Genomic DNA, 17,189 nt, shown 5'->3' with positions numbered 1-17,189 from the left:
GTATGTATTTAATTCTGAAGTGCAGTCACCATTTCTATAATTATATATTTTTAAATATACTGTTGATGTTTTTTCATTTTCAATTAATATTTCTATATAATATAGAACAAAAGAAACAACGATGTAGTCATATGTGTATTAAACAAAAGATCTTGTGGAACAACGGAGACACAACTTGGTCTTCTCCTCGCCTCAGTAAACAGTACAATAGCATACACAATGTGTAATATCTTTTCCAAGGGACATTATGAAGTTTCAAGGCACAATTAACATACACAACAATGATTATGTCACCTTTGAGAACAGCAGGTAATCTGGATTCAGTTCAGCATTCCCAGGTAGTTCAATAAACAGACAATAAAAAGAAAGCATGTGTCAGATGAGCGACCAGCTCTTCTGGTTGCAACTCCAAGACAGAGATGGGTAGGTAATGGCAGTTAGACTTCAATAAAGCATGATGCTTATCCCTGAAGCATATTTGGATAAGGATACAAGATAATGAAATAGTGGGATCTTCATTAACCCTTAGTGGATACCTGGAACATACACACACAGTGGGCTCAAAGATTGAGAATTCAACTGATGATGTTAGAGCTAACATATTTTTTGGCACATATGCCGTTCTCAAAGCCCCAGATCAGAAAACGTCTCATCCTACAAGTTCCTGTGTCCATAAATACTCAAGTTCCTGAAAAAGTCCCCTTAAACCACAACAACTTGCAAAAAAATAGATATTTGTATGAACTTCAGGGACATCAAGTCTCCAGAGAAGAAGTAAAAAGCCTACTAAGAGAATAAACTAAGCAATAGCTAAACGATGAGTGGTATAAGGAAACATCTGTAATATTTGACTGTTGAGATGCATTTATTGAAGGAAATAATTTTTCAAAAGATAAATTTGACTTGAATGCCCAAAGGAATAGCTACCTGGGATCAAAGCCAACACAACTGATAAGAACAGTTTTAAACTGAGAGATGACAGATCTCCAAACACTAGTGGAAAGACAAAATATAGGGTAAATGAGAACTCAGAAATGGATCTAAAAAACCTTTGGTAGCAGGAGAACATATGGTAAATAAAAAGAATTAAGACTGTGAACAGCAATCAGGTAAGAGGAGATGACATGCCTGAGTCTGCTCCGTATAAGCAACAGAGTAAGAAACAACTCTGCTGTGTAAACAACTCTCAGGAGCTTTCTCAACACAATTGAAGATCTTGACATACTTTTATAGGATGTGAAAATGAATTTTAAGGAGAAAACAGAAGCTTGGTAACAGAGCTCAGAAGTGGAGTATAGATATAGAAGGACAGATATCATTCAGGAAAGATAATATTGAAGATGAGAGCGGTGGGATAGGCAACAAGCTGAGGCATTATGAAGGAAAGCATGTTTTTTGACAAAAGTCCACTTTTGAAAAGATAAAGAGTTTCTGTTGGAATCAAGGTGAAAGTTTGTAAGAAATCCGTGGTCAGATATAAACATGGATAAAGATCACAGTAACATCATTGGAAAGAGAAATATTAGTAGATATTGTGACAGGAGACAAACTTCCTGAAAAAGATTAGAACTGACTGTAGACAGTAATAGCAGCTAATAATATGGGTAATCTTGGATGTTACAGCCAACAAACCTGTGCAACAAATAGCCAGAGCTAACAAAAATATACATTATTTAAATTTGATTTTGTCACGTAATGAAGACTTAAATAGTTTATCATTGAAAGCTGAGTTAGCATCAATTAAATCAAAGGGCTAAAATAACAATTTCATAACTCAGTTATCAACTTCAAAAGTGTAAACTTCAGTAAACCTAGAGAGCTCTTCAGGGAACTCGAACAGAGGAATTCAGAGACTGGAATGTCTTTAAGTCAAAGATGATAGGATAATTAGGAATCTGCATTCCAGGCATCTGGAGGGGACTCTAGATCTGATTAAATTAAGAACCATTGCAAAGTAAGCTACTAGCTACAAGCAAAGAGCCAAAAAATGCAACAAGGATTATCAGGGTCATCTAACTTCTATGGCAACACGGAAATTGAATGGGACTTGCCAAATTTTCCTGGCATAGTACTGCAAAGCAAAGCCAAGCCAAAAATAATAAAAATAATAAAGATCATGATTTGCTGAGTTTGAACAAAGAACAATGACAGTCTAAATTGGGCCAGAAGCTGAATAGCTGAATTACTATTTTGCATTTTGATGACTATCAAAATTGCCATGGATGACAATAAGAACACAAAACAGAAACTATCTCCAATGAGGTAAAAGTACCAAAAATTCAAAGCACTATGTACTCTTGACTGGGAAAGAGTACAACTTCTTCACAGAAATACCAACTGATACAATAAGGAAGAAACCACAACCTCCCCCCTCGTATCCTCAGAGGACAATATTGTTGACGGTGCACAAGAAAAGATTGGAAAAAGCCTTGAAAGGTTGAGCTTTGACTTGTAAGGCAACACAGCTTCCCAGGTCGTTGACTTTGCATGAAGATAGTTCCGGCAGCTTTTTTTGCTGTTCCATAAACTCAAAAGAGGAACAGGATGTGCTAGTCCACGCTAGCTGTGCCTTTCCACCACCACATGGAAATATGCATTTGCAAATCCTAGGGATATTGAGAATTCAGCAGCTTTCAGAATCACCTTTCACTAAGAACATATGCTTTGATCTATGCATGCTTCAAACCTCACTCACACTTCTGAGAAATTAATTCATTACAATCTGCGCTGTCGCTTAGCAGTAAGCTTCAGGCAGCTCTTTCAAGTAGCACCCCCCTGCCAACAAACACAATATGTAAAACAACCAAAGGTCTGAAACCATAAACAAGAATATGCCCTAATATGCCCTAACCTAATGACAGGACAAACAGAGGAAATCTTTAAGAATTTTAGGAGACTGCATACCCTAAATGCTCTATTCCACCAGTGGCCCAAAGTGCTGACAGGTCTCAACACCGGTGGCATCTGACAATCATGGCACAATTAACCAGAGGCTTAAGCAGCAGAAGCAAGTACAGAAGTTTGCTTAGTGATGAAAACAGCTTCCAGAGGATGAAAGAAAAGATACAGGAAAAATCTCCTCTTCCCACTTCATCAGGCCATGGCAGGCAGATCCATTCTTAGGAAGTCTCTACGCTCAGCACACCTGGGTTTCAACCTTTCAGGTAGGTCCTGGAACCAGTATGATGTCACACAAAGTAGCCGAATTTAAGCTAACCTTGATATTTTTATCCAAATGGCAATTACACACCCGTGTTGTAATGCTGACATTGGCATACTCTGCGCTGCAGACAGTGAACAGGCTGTGCCACAGCAGGGTCCTCATTTCAGATGAAGCAGACCTCTAAGTATTTACTTGGCATACCTGAACAGCAAGCAATTTATGCAATTTTGAGTATTTCTAAGAAAAGGTAAGCTATTTCACTTTCCCTCTTGCTGCAGAATTCCAACCAGACCTAGCACTCCCTTGCAAGCCTGGAAATCTGTTAAGGATTCATGAAGTGGATATCTTGATGAAGAATTCTGGTTTATAACAGGTCTTGATTAGGGGCATTACTTAGCCTGTAAACAAAATTTCAACTACTTGTATGTACAGCCTATGTAATGAGCTCAGATTTCATGCCTTATTGCACAAATAACACTTTTATTACGATAAAACAGTACAATAATACTTCTTTTGAAAAGTATTCCTATTACCATAAGCATTTTACTTTTGCATCATGAAACACAGTGAAGCAATTGAAGCTACAGGCAACAAATACCCGAATAAATGCTTTGCAAATACCATCAATACCATGCTGCCAAATATCATCACTTTTCCTGATTTGAAAAACGATTCCACTAAACTCATCCATTGGTTCTTTCCATTTTAATCACATTCAAAGTGTTACAAACCGAAGTTGCTGACACTCATGATTGCTTGTAAAATTTCCTCGAGTAAACACTTACTGCATTCTACAAAAGTATAAATATATTTATAAGTATCTTGGGTTGTACAGAGGCTACATCATTCCGTTTTAGCAGAATTTAACAAACACTTCATTTTCTTAACACATCTTAATCAGTTTTACAATATGCAAGACAATGGAGTAGTCCCCAAGAACCTGGTATTGCACTATTACTTTTGGCTACATTCCCAATGAAATCAACAGGGATTTTTGATTAGGTAAAGAGTGCTGGTTATTACATAATAAAAGCATAGCATGGAACATTCACTGAAGGTAAAATATGCTTCTACCTTCATCCTCTGGAACTGAGCTCTTCAATTTTATATTGCAAGACGATCTCTGCTAAACAAGTCCTGGTACTCTAGCTCCTCATTCTTATCCTGTACTAAATCTCCAAATTCTCACAAAATCTGCTCCGTAAGTACACCCAATATTTATGAAATGTTTCATTAACTAGTATTTCTTCTACAAAGTAGTACACAGAAAGCTTTAAATTTTAACACAGAGAATATATAGCAGGGAAAGAATGTCACATATTTGATTTTTATGCATGATGGATATGTTACAAATGACTTAGAATGAATTTTTATTTTAGATCTTTATACTGCCAGGAAGACAAAACCAGATATAACAGGCACATCGGTCAGTAATAAATATTTATTTGAGAAATATTTTATCCTTGAAGAGAGAATGCCCATTTCTGCACTCTGTTTTCAGAGACACTTCTATATCTGGGTTAGATATCAGTTAGATCAGTTAGAACAACACAAGAAGTACATTTTCTGATCTCACTTTGAGAGGTCACTCCACCCCTGGATCCAGAAACTAAGGGTGGCCTGCTGCCAAGTGGGAAGTCCTGCATACCTGCCGTGTCCTCAGCCATGCATCCATACAATCCACCTCTTTCAAGTGTTAACGCAGCTGTAACATGAGTCAGGTCAGGATCTGATCTTGACTTTTTCCTCCCAGGTTACTTTTCCCTCAGGTTGCTAAACAGATTCAGCTCGCAGTACTGTTACAGGAAAACTTTTGCCAGAACAAGGGATGGGACAGAAATGTATGCAAGGGAAGGCCAGGGTGGAAGAGACAAGACCAAATCTGGCATCAGCAGCATGTACTTCAGTCATTTAAGAGTGATTATAAACACTTCTCACTCTAAGATACTCCCCAACACTTTTCACAACCACACCATTAGATTCCTGCCTCAGTAATTACTGTACTAATAGCTTTAGCTATTATAATAGTAACAATATTATAATATTATTATATAATAATAACTAAATAATCTTTAGTTCACGTAGTTAAAAAAAGTTACTAGATTCTTATCATGCGCAAAGTAGTTTTGTACTGCCAAAGACACAAAAAGCAATTTCAGCAGCTCTCTCAAAGCACAAGGAGTCGTTCAGTAACTGTAGATTACGGTGGGATGTGCTGGAGTCACACACAGCCTGTTCTCCCCTGCTCTGCTCAGGTAACAGGTTCCTGACCTGTGTGTGCAACTACAGCCTGGTGACCAACCAAACCAGCTCCAGGGGCTGAATCCACTGGCATTAGGACTGAGACGCACAGAAGTGGCTTTTTGAGAATGCATGTGCACACACATACATATACATACGTAACAAATTAACAGTTATATGGCAACATGTAACTACTGTATTTCTACAGTACCTCTACATTTACCTTACATGGGTATTTAAGGAATTATGTCCTCCTTATCAATACAATTTTATTATATAAAAGCATCTTTGCTGCATGCATGTGTGTGTATATACAAAATACATATATATGCTATATAGCTATACAACATCTCTGCACAGAGGTCTTTAGATCAGATATATATACACACACACACACATATATACACACACACATATATACACACACACATATATACACACACACCCCGCTTTATTTTTCTCAAAAATGTTACCCAAACATCCCATAATTTAGTGGAGAATAAATATCTTATCCAAATTTTTGAAACTTCTACTACAGTACAATTCTGTTGTGAAAAAATAGCTCTGAAATGTTGATTTGTAATACCATAAAAATAAGACTTTTATCTAATTGACTTTCCACAGAGCATAACTTATTGTCTAGAAAACAAATTACTACTTTAATGACTACTACATTTGATGTGATTTTAACTAAACAAATCACCAATTTCAGACTAGAATTAGGATTGTTCTATTATTTGCCCTAAACCTAGTATGGGAGTGAATTTATAGACACGGATATTTTGCCCAGCTTTCAAGGATGCACATTAAACCTCTAGCACAAGTAAGCCCTAAAATTCAGTAACTATCTACAGACCAGCAACTATCATAAGCAAAACCTGCCAAGAGACACCCTATTTAAATCCATGCACATGTAAGCTCAGAAAAATAACAGGCTACAAGTGGAAACAGGCTGCATAAAATGGTTCAAGAATTTATTAACTCTACTTCTCTCACACCGTTCAAACAAATACTTGAACACCCGCATCCCCTTTTACCCCTCAAGAAAACCATTTTATTTGGTTTCCTCAGGTAGAGACAGCAAAAGTCAGTGTAAAACCTTGCCTCCCTCGCACACACACCAGTCTAAAATCCTTTGGTGTGGCAGCTGTATATCTTACGATACAGGAGAGCAGGCTTCACAGAATTTAATTACAGGTGGGAAACTGGAATAACTTTGTAGGAGAGGAAGCTATGTCACTCCTCCGTGACAGAACAGCAGAAGAGAAAATGAATTCAAATACCAACACAAATTTCATTTCAGTTGCCAACACAGAGTTCACACACTACGAAACTATGAGCAACCATCCCATCCCAGGTCTGGCTGCAGAGGCTGTTGATTACAGCAGGTAATTCTGCAGTTACCCTGTGAGCAAGTATCTTGGGCTCAGCCAATTTGGCAACATCTACCTTATCTTAACTGTTTCTAAATTGTATGTTCCTCATTCAAGGCTGAGATTCCCATCTTTCTCACTGGACCACAATGAATTAGCTACCTCTTGCAGCTGATCATTTTAGTGAAGACTGATAACAAAAAACACATTAATGACATCTGTCTCCTAGGTGTTATTTGTCCAAAGTAACCAAATTTGTCCCCTCCACAGAATAACAATTTCCTTGACTTTCCTCTTAATGCTAGAGCGTGCAGCCAATTTTTTGTTGCTACTTGTGCAACTTGTTTCCTATTTTGTGCCATTATCTTCCTGGTTTCACTGTGCTTCTCAGAGTAACCTCATCTTTTCTCTTCCTCTCTGCATCTTTCTTTCACCTGAGCTAAATGAAGAACTCCTGATTTTAAAAAGCTGCTATCTTACTATGTTTCTTATCTTTCATGCAAAATGGAAAATTATGTATGTCCTTACTCCTCATGTATTTAAAGAATCTCTGCCCCATTTCGCTCCCTTATCTCTCAGACGAGTTTCCTGGAAAATTATATCTTCCAGATGCTTGAGTTCACTAAAGTCTACTTCCCTAAAATTCACCATTTCTGATTTGCCAGTAGTCCTCCTAGGCCACCTCTTCCTGGTCACTGTTATCTGTCTTACTTTCTGCCTGAACAGTCTCAGTTCACCCTCAAAAGCAAAAATCAAATCTAGAATACTTTCACCTGTAGTTGTTGGGGTATTTTTGGTTTTTTCACAAGTTGTATCAAAAACATCACCAGTACATTTCAAGGGCCTGTTGAATAGTCTGTGTCCTGCTATATTGTTTTCCCAACAGAAATCCGGACAGTTAAATTCCTCTATTTAATCACTAAATCCTGTACGTACTCTAGATGATTCTATAAATCACTAGCAAAAATCCTGCTTCAGTGGCCTGTCACAAACTCTTATTATCATGGTGGTGTTGGGTTTTTTCCCCCCTCATGACTGAGAAAACTTGAGCAGGCTTAGCTCCCCTCTGCATTCTGCATCTTAGAATATGAGAATACACCTCTTTGATATTGGGACTCTTCCTTCCCCAGACAAAACTCCCTATTAACTTCTCTCTCATGTCATTTCACCTCTCTCCTATTTTAACTAAACCATAATTTTCATCATGTATTAAGACTTCATGTTTCCTCCTGCTTATTTCTTCTTATCATGGTCACCCAAGCGGTCCATCAGAATCAGCCAGCTGTCTGCATAGACCTGAATAACGCTGTACCTTCTAGTTTTTGTCCTTGTCCAAGACTGTTACATATGTAGTTAGACTTCTTTTATCTTCCTTCTCTTTTATAGAAAGTTGTCTTCTTACTAGGTTAGTGAACCGGTAAGTCCAATGGTAACAACTGCTAACAATAGACTTTTCCCATTTTTCCTTAGAAGTGGCTACCCTATGGCCACAAAACTGTCCATTCTGTGACCACACACTTATCTCCAGGATATCTATATGTGTGCGAACCTTAATTGGAAAACCTGATCCACTCACCCTGCTTTAAATGCCAGCAGTCTAGTCTTGATCCATTCGGGATCACTTCTAGCACAATACCCACATAGGTGGGCAATGCTGGGTTGCCTCAATCAACCTCAGAGATTTTGAAGTACCATATCAGATTTGGTATTCAAAGAGGCAACACATGCCCCAGCCTATCAGGTGAACAGGTTACTCTCTCCATCAGTCTCAGGAGACAGTTGCTCAGGAGATATTGCTTCCTCCTAGGAGCAGTGGGTGGTGAATCTTACCACCTATTGCCTACATAAGCTTCCCTTTCCTGCCATGGGTGGTGGATCTTCATTTGCTGCTAAGATGGTGTAGTTGTCTCTGATCTCAACTTCCCCGTTTAGCATATTGCTATCACTGATGCTTCTCAGACTGATCACTTCCCCCTGCAGGTGACCTATTCGTTTTCACTTTCCACAAACCACTTCCTCTCTTTGTTAAACCTCACTGGCAAGGAGAAGTAGTAGACATTTCCCATTCACTCCAGAAAGGAGTAGAGTTTGTGGCCTCTTTCTGGAAGACCTCCTACTACACAAAAAACCAGGCCTGGGAGCCAACACAATGCTGGTTCACCATATGACACGATCATAATTTTTTTCCATATAATGTGATACTTGTTAACCTTCATAAACTCAATTTTTGCTACCACTATTTTTAAAGTCCTCCCACGAGGTCACATCTTACTTGGCTAGAATAGCATCAGAAACAACTGGATTCAGCCTTCAGCTTCCTCATATCTGTTTAGCCTATGTGTCATCAGACCTTTGGATATTATCAGAGCTTTCTGATAATATCTGGTGAAACTAAGTACACCCAGGAAGACACTAAACAACCCAAGTATACACTTGGCATTAAAAAATTATTTTTTTTTACAGCAAGACCTTTCTTCTTTGCTGTCCTGTGTTTCTTATTCTCCTAGTTATCTGACCGCTGATCTTTTGAAACTTTTCTAACTAAAATGGAGTTTTACAACCATTACAACCATGGTTCCCGTGGAGTTTTAACCCTGAAAGGTACTAACAAAATAACCCAATGTGACGTTTTGGACAATGAACATTTTGGTTCTATATTAAATTATTAAGTTTTGAGTAAATGATCCTGTGGACAGACTAACTGGCTATGTAGAATTCCAACTGGTTATACTATGTCTGCTTAAAATACCTTTGAGAGTGTTATGCAGTATGGTTTTTGTTGTGGTTTAACCTGGTGGGCAGCTAAACACCATGCAGCCTCTCGCTCACTCCCCCACGCCAGTGGGATGGGAGAAAGAATCAGAGGGGCAAAAGTAAGAAAACTCGTGGCTTGAGATAAGTACAGTTTAATAATTAAAATAGTAATAATAATATTGTAATGAAAGGGAAAACAATGAGAGAGAGAAGCGACACACAGGGAAAACCCCAAGCGATGCAACTGCTCACCACCCACCAACTGAAGCCTGGCCAGTCCCTGAGCTGCAATCATGGCCCCCACGGTCAACCCCCCACCCCAGTTAATATATGGGGCATGATGTCATGTTGTCATAGGGTATGGAATAACCCTTTGTCAGTTTGGATCAGCTCTCTTGGCTGTGTCCCCTCCCCTCACAGCTTCTTGGGCCCCTGGCTCAGCATCGGAGGCTAGAAAAGTCCCTGAGTAGTGTAAGCACTACTTAGCAACAACTAAAACATCAGTGTGTTATCAACATTATTCTCATATTAAATCCAAAACACAGCATTATATCAGCTACTAGAAAGAAAATTAACTCTATCCCATCCAAACCAGGATAGTTTTCAAAGGACTATAATTGAAAGGCACCAAGGCTGCATTAAAACCCTGAAAATCAGGTTTTCTTAAAGAACAGCTTTAACTCAGTCTAATAGAAATCAAGAAAAAACAATTCAAAGTATACATTATTGGAGGTGCACTTCTGCACACAGCAAAGACAGGCGGAACAGATGTAACAGAATGGCAGAAACATAACGAAGAATCTCCTTCCAAAATGTCTACCGTTCAGAGTGTCAGTCTACCACCTGTCACTAAGGTGGGAGTATTCACATAGCTCCATTCTTCTGCTAGTGCAGCACATAACCACATCTTCTTACAAAATTCCAGTTGAAGTAAATAGTTACACATTTCTATATCTTCTGAGATTATACCAGAATAGACTGCATCTCTGAATTCCAGTTTAAGCAAAACAACACATTTTCCGCTCACAAACTTGCATGAAGAATTCCATCGATATTTTCAAGAGCTACCCAAGAGTACCGGGATTTGGTTTTGGCATATAAAACTCAAAAAATGTTTGGTTTGCTTCAGTAAAAACTGAGGAGTCTTCAGTATCTCTGCAATCTCTAATTGCAGCATCTCTGAAATATTTGCAAACACCAGGCTCAAGGAATAAACATCATGATAAAAACCACGTAACACATTTCAGATCACATTTACTCAGAGAAAGACGTTAATCAGTCATGATTCACATGTGCTACTGGTATCCCTATTGTCATGGTTTTGGCTGGGATAACGTTAATTTTCTTTAGGGGCTAGTATGGGGCTGTTTTTTGGATTTGTGCTGGAAACAGTGTTGATAATGTGGAGATGTTTTAGTTGTTGCTAAGTAGTGCTTACACTAGTCAAGGGCTTTCTTAGATTCCCATGCTCGACCAGATGCACAAGAAGCCGGGAGGGGAGGGGGCACAGCCAAGAGAGCTGATCCAAACTGGCCAAAGGGTTATTCCATATCATATGACATCACGCCCAGTATATTAACTGGGGGGAGTTGGCCGGGGTGAGTTGGCCAGGGGAAGCAGCGATTGCAGCTCAGGGACTGGCAGCATCAGTCAGCAAGTGGTGAGCAGTTGCATCATTTGTTATTTTCCCCTGGGTTTCATTTCTCTCTTGTTACGTTCCTTTTCATTATATTATCATCATCATCATCATCATCATTAACGTTATTACTATTACTATCTTAGTTATTAAACTGTTTTCACCTCAACCAACAAGTTTTCTTACTTTTGCTCTTCCAATTCTCTCCCCCATCACACAGGAGTTGTTCTGTGGTGTTTAGCTGCTGACTGGGGCTAAACCACAACAACTATGTAGGAGACAAACAGAAGTCTGGTGATTTTGAATCGTGGCATAGCCTTGGAAATCCCTTTTCAACTGTGCTGATAAGCATACTAATCAATCACTATTTGTTCCTCTTTCTTAAAACAACTATTTAAGCTATAAGCTTAAAATCCAAGCTTTTTTATTTTATCAGGAAGTTTCTAATTATGGAAGCTGTATCTTCCTTTTTTTCCTTTTAAACATATGTCTTCTGGTATCTCTTTTCTAAGACATTTCTATTTCTTTCAGCCTTTACGTACACTGTAATACTTAACCATTGCTTATGTGGTCAAACCTATGTTAGTTTCCAGACACCCATCTCAGGTAGCCTAGAATTACATATCTTAGTTCAGCTTGGGCACGTACACCCTAATTTAGGTTCATGGATAGCTTCATTTGAATTTTCTAACTTGAGTTAACTTCTGTGCTGCCACAGCCAAACTCATCAGTTACTTAATGTAATTGGATCCCATTTGTGTCTACATAACCTGCAACCATACAGCCTTTCAAAGACTCTCTGTGTACACTTACTGCAAGCCATGAAAAGCAAATTTATCACCCTCTCTCAAACTCCGATATCTACTGCAGCTCAGACTTCAGCAGTGCCACATCTCTGCTTGATCACGACATCATCGCTCTGCAGATTTTCCAGCTGGACAAGTCTGGCCATGACAACTGTGAACTCTAAGGAGCCAAATGCAAACAGTGCCTTAGTCACAGAAATTCCTCATACTCCTAAAAAGTGAAAATACTCCTTAGACTTACCCACCACTCAGTGACCCATTTACTTCTCTCTTTATAAAACTTCCATTTTCTGTATAAGCCCTTTTTGTTTGCTTCAAGACTGCCCAAGCCCATGTATGCAAGAATCTGTTTTGAAACCCAAGGAGGCCAACGCAGCTGGTTTTAACCATGTCAGTGCCAAGTCACATTCAGACGGACTTCCTTCTCCGTGCACAAAAGCAACTACTTTTAAAAACTGTAAAACTGCACACATCTGGGAGTGCTTACAGTACTAGTAATGCCTATACAGTATACGCTGTCATCACCAGTAGGAATTCCCCCTTCCTTGACCGTAGGCCCAAAGAACACAACATTTTTTTGAAGCAGCTCTGGTTTATTGGGCTGGTTTATTTGGGCTTAATTTCAGTTTACTTGGCCTTAATTCATTTTAATTTTGGCCATACACTTATCACAGGTTATTAGTAATGTTTCAGTTGTGGAAGTTTCTACCGCGTAACACAAAGTCATCGTACCATACTATAAATATTGATAAATGTATACCACCCTGTATTCTTTATTACCCTACCTCCTTCAGCTTTTGCAGTTTACAATTCAAAATCCTGAAGAATCAAGATACGAGTAGGAGACAGGGATAGCGAACACCCATGCTTCTTGATACATTTCTTGAATAACCTCCAACAACTCTTTCTTTTCTGGTGGGGGCACTTGGTCAGATGGCTACTTAATGGTTCAGCGTTCAGAAAACAGCTTATGCTACCCTTGTCGATTACATCTATCTTGGCCTTTTTGTTCCTTTAAAAAAAACCCAAACTACCAATGTCTTGGAACAAGACTTTCTCCTTTCCTTTTGTGCTTTTTTTCTGTTCCCACTTGCACCAGATAAACAGCCTCATGCTATGCAGCAGCCCTCCCCTTTGTTGAGTGTTTGCTGTTTGAGAGAGTTATTTGGCAAAACTGTCAGGGAGCTGTTTCTATTTCAAGGAATTCTGTCTAATTTCATTCCATTAAGAAAGTTTCAAGGCAAGACTCAACAAATCCCTCCTCTTCACCGAGCTCCCATTCATTACACCTAGCTGCCACTATGGTTTCTATCCCTGAAGCAAGGAAACTCTGTCAATTGGAAAAATCAACTGTGAAAACATACTCCTTTCACGCAGCTTGCCTCACCTAGCCCACATCTGCATGAGGAACTTCCATGGATAAAAATTTAGGATGTTTTCCCTGCCACTTATTAAGCAGTTATTTATCAAATTAGAATCCAAACCAACTATTACTTAACCCTTATTTTTGCTTTCCAGCTTTCTTCTTCAAATTTCAGAGGTCAAATCTGCAGGCTCAGTTATCTCAGTTTTGGATAAATGTGTGTTTATCAACCATAGCCTAATCGATTTCAACCAGTTAGAAGGATTCACATTGCATCAGGGAGCAGCAAGGGCCAATCAATCCCTAGGGGAAGGCAAGCCCCAAGCTGAGCGTGAGCCAGGGCAGGCAGTACCCTCACTGACCAGGGCACAGTCCCACAACATCTGAACACAGTATGCAGAGCAGGGTACTTACTGGTAACAGGGCCCTCTGACAGTCCCAGACAAGGCAAAGTGACAGGCCAGGTCCAGAGCCCATGCAGGTCGCCCAGTCAGGTGCAAAAGGAGACAGAACTGGAAATAAGATTACAACACAGGTCCAAAGACAAGGCAGAAGGCAAGGAATAAAGTACATCTAAAGGCATCTATCCAGGAGACAAGCTACCTACAACACAGGTCTGAGGTCCCCCCACAAGTTAGAAGTGCACCTGAGTTCTAAGCCTGAGCTTGAGTTCTAAGCATGGGGCGTCTGGGTCCATGGGCACGCGTGTAGGCAGAGGCCCCAGGTGAGGCTGCTCAGGGCCATTAAGGCCTATGGTACTCTCAGAGCCCTGACATTTTCCAGTTTCTATTTACTTCCTACACGTTTACAATTTGTATTTCATTTTTATGACATCTACTAACAGGTTTCCTTGCCCAAAGAGTCACCATCCTAGTGCGCTTCACGCCCAGCCCGGTGTTATTGCTCTCCAGTTGCCTAGACCAGAGCTAAAATTTTATGGTCACTCTTAAGAGTTTTAGTTGCTGCTTCTATTTTATATCCTTCCATTTCTCCAACGGGTGAATGACTTTCATATCTGACGCTTGTGACTAGCAGCTCCACCCAAATTTATAGGTATGGGTTTTGTGTCCAGGTAATTTTTAATTTTGTTTTCCACAGAATAAACAAATAATTGAGTTTGGGGTTTTTTCCCTTAATTTTTCAGTACTGCTAAAATATTGGAAATAGCTCTTGGACTTGTTTTTCTTAGGCCTGGTTTGGAACGGCACCTCACAGACCTCTATAAGATCTCGGTAGCCCAGCATCTTTCAACAGTTGTGATCTGCAATGCAAGCAGAGCTTGGCCGGGCAAGCTGATTGCCAGAAAAACACTCTAATCCTCCAGCCCCGGTCTACATTCGCTTATTCTGGCCATTTTGGAAAATGGGATACGGAAACAAATGAACAGTGATGTTCTTCCTTAATCTTTTACCAGACCGACCTTCTTCTGAACTTTATATGGGCTGCAAAGCCAGCAACACACACAGTACAGATGTCTGTTCTAACTCCAGCACAGCACTTGCCCAGTCCCGCATCCTAACAACCAGTTTCTTCTAAGCCCTGTAGCTCATTCATTTGCTTAGTGGTGGGGTTTGGTTGCTCTCTGAGTTCAAACTGAAGCTCCTTTCTGATCAGTAGCAGTACACTTGCCATTTATTACCACAATTTGCTCCAGTCTGGCTGGATCCTAGAGCGCAGCCTCTTTTCACTAAGAAGTTGGCTGACATTTATATATCTGTAAGTTAACTCTATTACAAGTCACAGATGATGTGCTCACAATACCTTTGTTTAATTAGGAATAAATGTATAAAGTAAAATGGCATTAATTAATTTCTTTTATCACAGCCCCAAGTCTTACAGACTTTATGCCAAACAGTACTCCCTTTTTAATCTATGACAATTCTCTTCTCTTTCAATTTCAATTCTCTTTCACCTCTCTTTATCTGCCTTACTCTTAGTAAATTCAGCAAACTTCACGCATCTTGGTCAACTTCTCAAATACACCTTTGACTTGCACTTAAGCCCCAGGTTTAGGTGCACCGCTGCATAAGAATTTAAGTCATTCCTTATGGCTCCTACATTCATGTTTGCAAACAAAAACGTCAGTAAAACTCCACCTGACTCACTACAATAATTTAGTAATAAAGGCAGTAATCAGATAAGTTATGTTCCATTGTTGTGAATCAGTTCATAAAGCCTAGACTTACATTTTAAACTTAATTTCAATAATTGATGTTCATAGTATAATACACTCCAAAGTGAAAAGCCAAGCTGTGCTTGCATCTCCCGGGTGTCACTACCCCAGGCAACTCTTGCCTTTGTAACATTCTTTTCCACAGGTGTCTGAGAATCTTCATGTCTTCTCCCTCCCACCCGAACCTCCAGTGCAAGTCTGTTAGGAAAAAATCTCAGTTACCTTCTGCGTGCTATAAAACCACCATTAGTACCACCTAGCAGGCATAATTTAAGGCCCAAGATCTTTACTCATGGATTTATTTAATTTACAAAGGTGGTTTCTTATATCAGTAAAACCAGGAGACGCTTGTCCAAAGGGACAACCTAACGGGCAGATGGAAAAGTAGCAGCCAAGGATGCAACTCTTTAGATCTGCTCCATGTGCGAGGCCAACACTGGAGCGGGGGCCTTGGGGCTGTGCTGGAGCCGGGAGCCGGCGTGACCCCGGAGCGGGGCCGGGCTGCCTGCACCCCACTTTCACCAGCCCAGACAGTCCCTTCCCGCCAGCCCTCCCCTCCCCACTGCACAAGCATTGCTTGGGGGGCGGGTGGGGGGGATGGGGGCTGGCGGGGCTACAAGGTCGCCTCACGCTTCGCTCCCGCCTGTCTCGGCGCCCCCGCGGCGCGGCCCCCTGCTTACCCCGGGCACAGCTGCAGGCAGGCGGCGCGGCGGGAGCCGCTCCGGGCCCCGCTCCGCTCCCCGCGACGGCCAGCGGAGGGCGCCCGCCCCGCTTCCCGCCGGGCAGGGCCGGGCCGGGCCGAGCCGAGCCGGGCCGGGCCGGGCCGGGCAGGGCGGGGGGTGGGGGGCAGCCCCTTCCCGGCCCCGGTCCCGCCGCCGCCGCCGCTGCCGCGGGGGAGGAGGGCCGGGGGTAGCGGTGTGTCCCCTGCCGGGGCAGTGGGGAGAGGGGCTCGGGGAGCGGCTGCCCGCGGGGCAGGGAGCCGCCGGCCGCCGCCAGGGCCTCCCGGCGCTCAGCGGAGGCAGGGCCTAGTTCGCGGCACGGCTGTAACGCTTTTCCCTCTTTTTTTCCCCTTTTTTTCTTTTTTCTTTTTTTTTTTCAATACCCCTGTAGTTTATTTGGTAATTTAAGGGCATATGATTTAAATCAATATAAAATTCAAATACTTTTGTGCCACCTGTTGGATTTTGCCACTAATTACATGTAACTGGAAGCACGCTTCTCTACTCAGTCTGGGAAGTATTTCCCATAATGTTACTAGGTGCCCTTATGAAAATGCTACTTTGTTTGCTGTTTAGAAATATTTTCTCTCTGGGCAGGCAGACAGATCTGTTCTTTCCTCATAAAAATCTGATCTGTAAATTACAGACAGATTCAATGAGGGCACGGTGTGATGCGAGTCTGGAGTCAAGAGTTCTTGTGGTAGCGCAAGAATTATTTGGAAAGGTTCTTAATGGAGAAGCACCAGTCTGAAGGCCCGGGAGGTGGAAGTGACCAACGGTACAACGGTAGGGACACAAAGCCATAAGCACACCTGGCAGTATCCCTGGGCCAGGAAAGGGAGGAGCGTGCCAGCCCCTGCTTTCCTCGTGCCTGTGAATACACAAACAAGAACCGGCACTACTGCTCAAGACTATCAATCACGGGCGGTCACACAACACAAAGCATGCCAAATGTCATACA

General features: G+C 41.1%; 1 long non-coding RNA gene across 2 annotated transcripts in view; it reads right to left on the bottom strand.

Moving 5' to 3' along the window:
• The window catches only part of LOC142053187 (uncharacterized), a 71,128-nt gene extending 54,215 nt beyond the window's left edge, over positions 1-16,913 (bottom strand). The window contains exons 1-2 of one of the 2 annotated variants that reach the window (XR_012659111.1): positions 16,190-16,913; positions 13,751-13,848 (exon numbers count right to left, since the gene is read on the bottom strand). This is a non-coding gene — a long non-coding RNA (uncharacterized LOC142053187). The remainder of the gene's footprint in view (positions 1-13,750; positions 13,849-16,189) is intronic. The other variant, XR_012659110.1, reaches the window with a different exon arrangement.
• Between the last annotated feature and the right edge of the window lie 276 nt (positions 16,914-17,189).

Source organism: Phalacrocorax aristotelis, chromosome 2, assembly GCF_949628215.1.
Source record: "Phalacrocorax aristotelis chromosome 2, bGulAri2.1, whole genome shotgun sequence".
Taxonomy (NCBI): domain Eukaryota; kingdom Metazoa; phylum Chordata; class Aves; order Suliformes; family Phalacrocoracidae; genus Phalacrocorax; species Phalacrocorax aristotelis.
The sequence above is the reverse complement of the archived record's forward strand: the minus strand, read 5'-3'. Positions and strand labels throughout refer to the sequence as shown.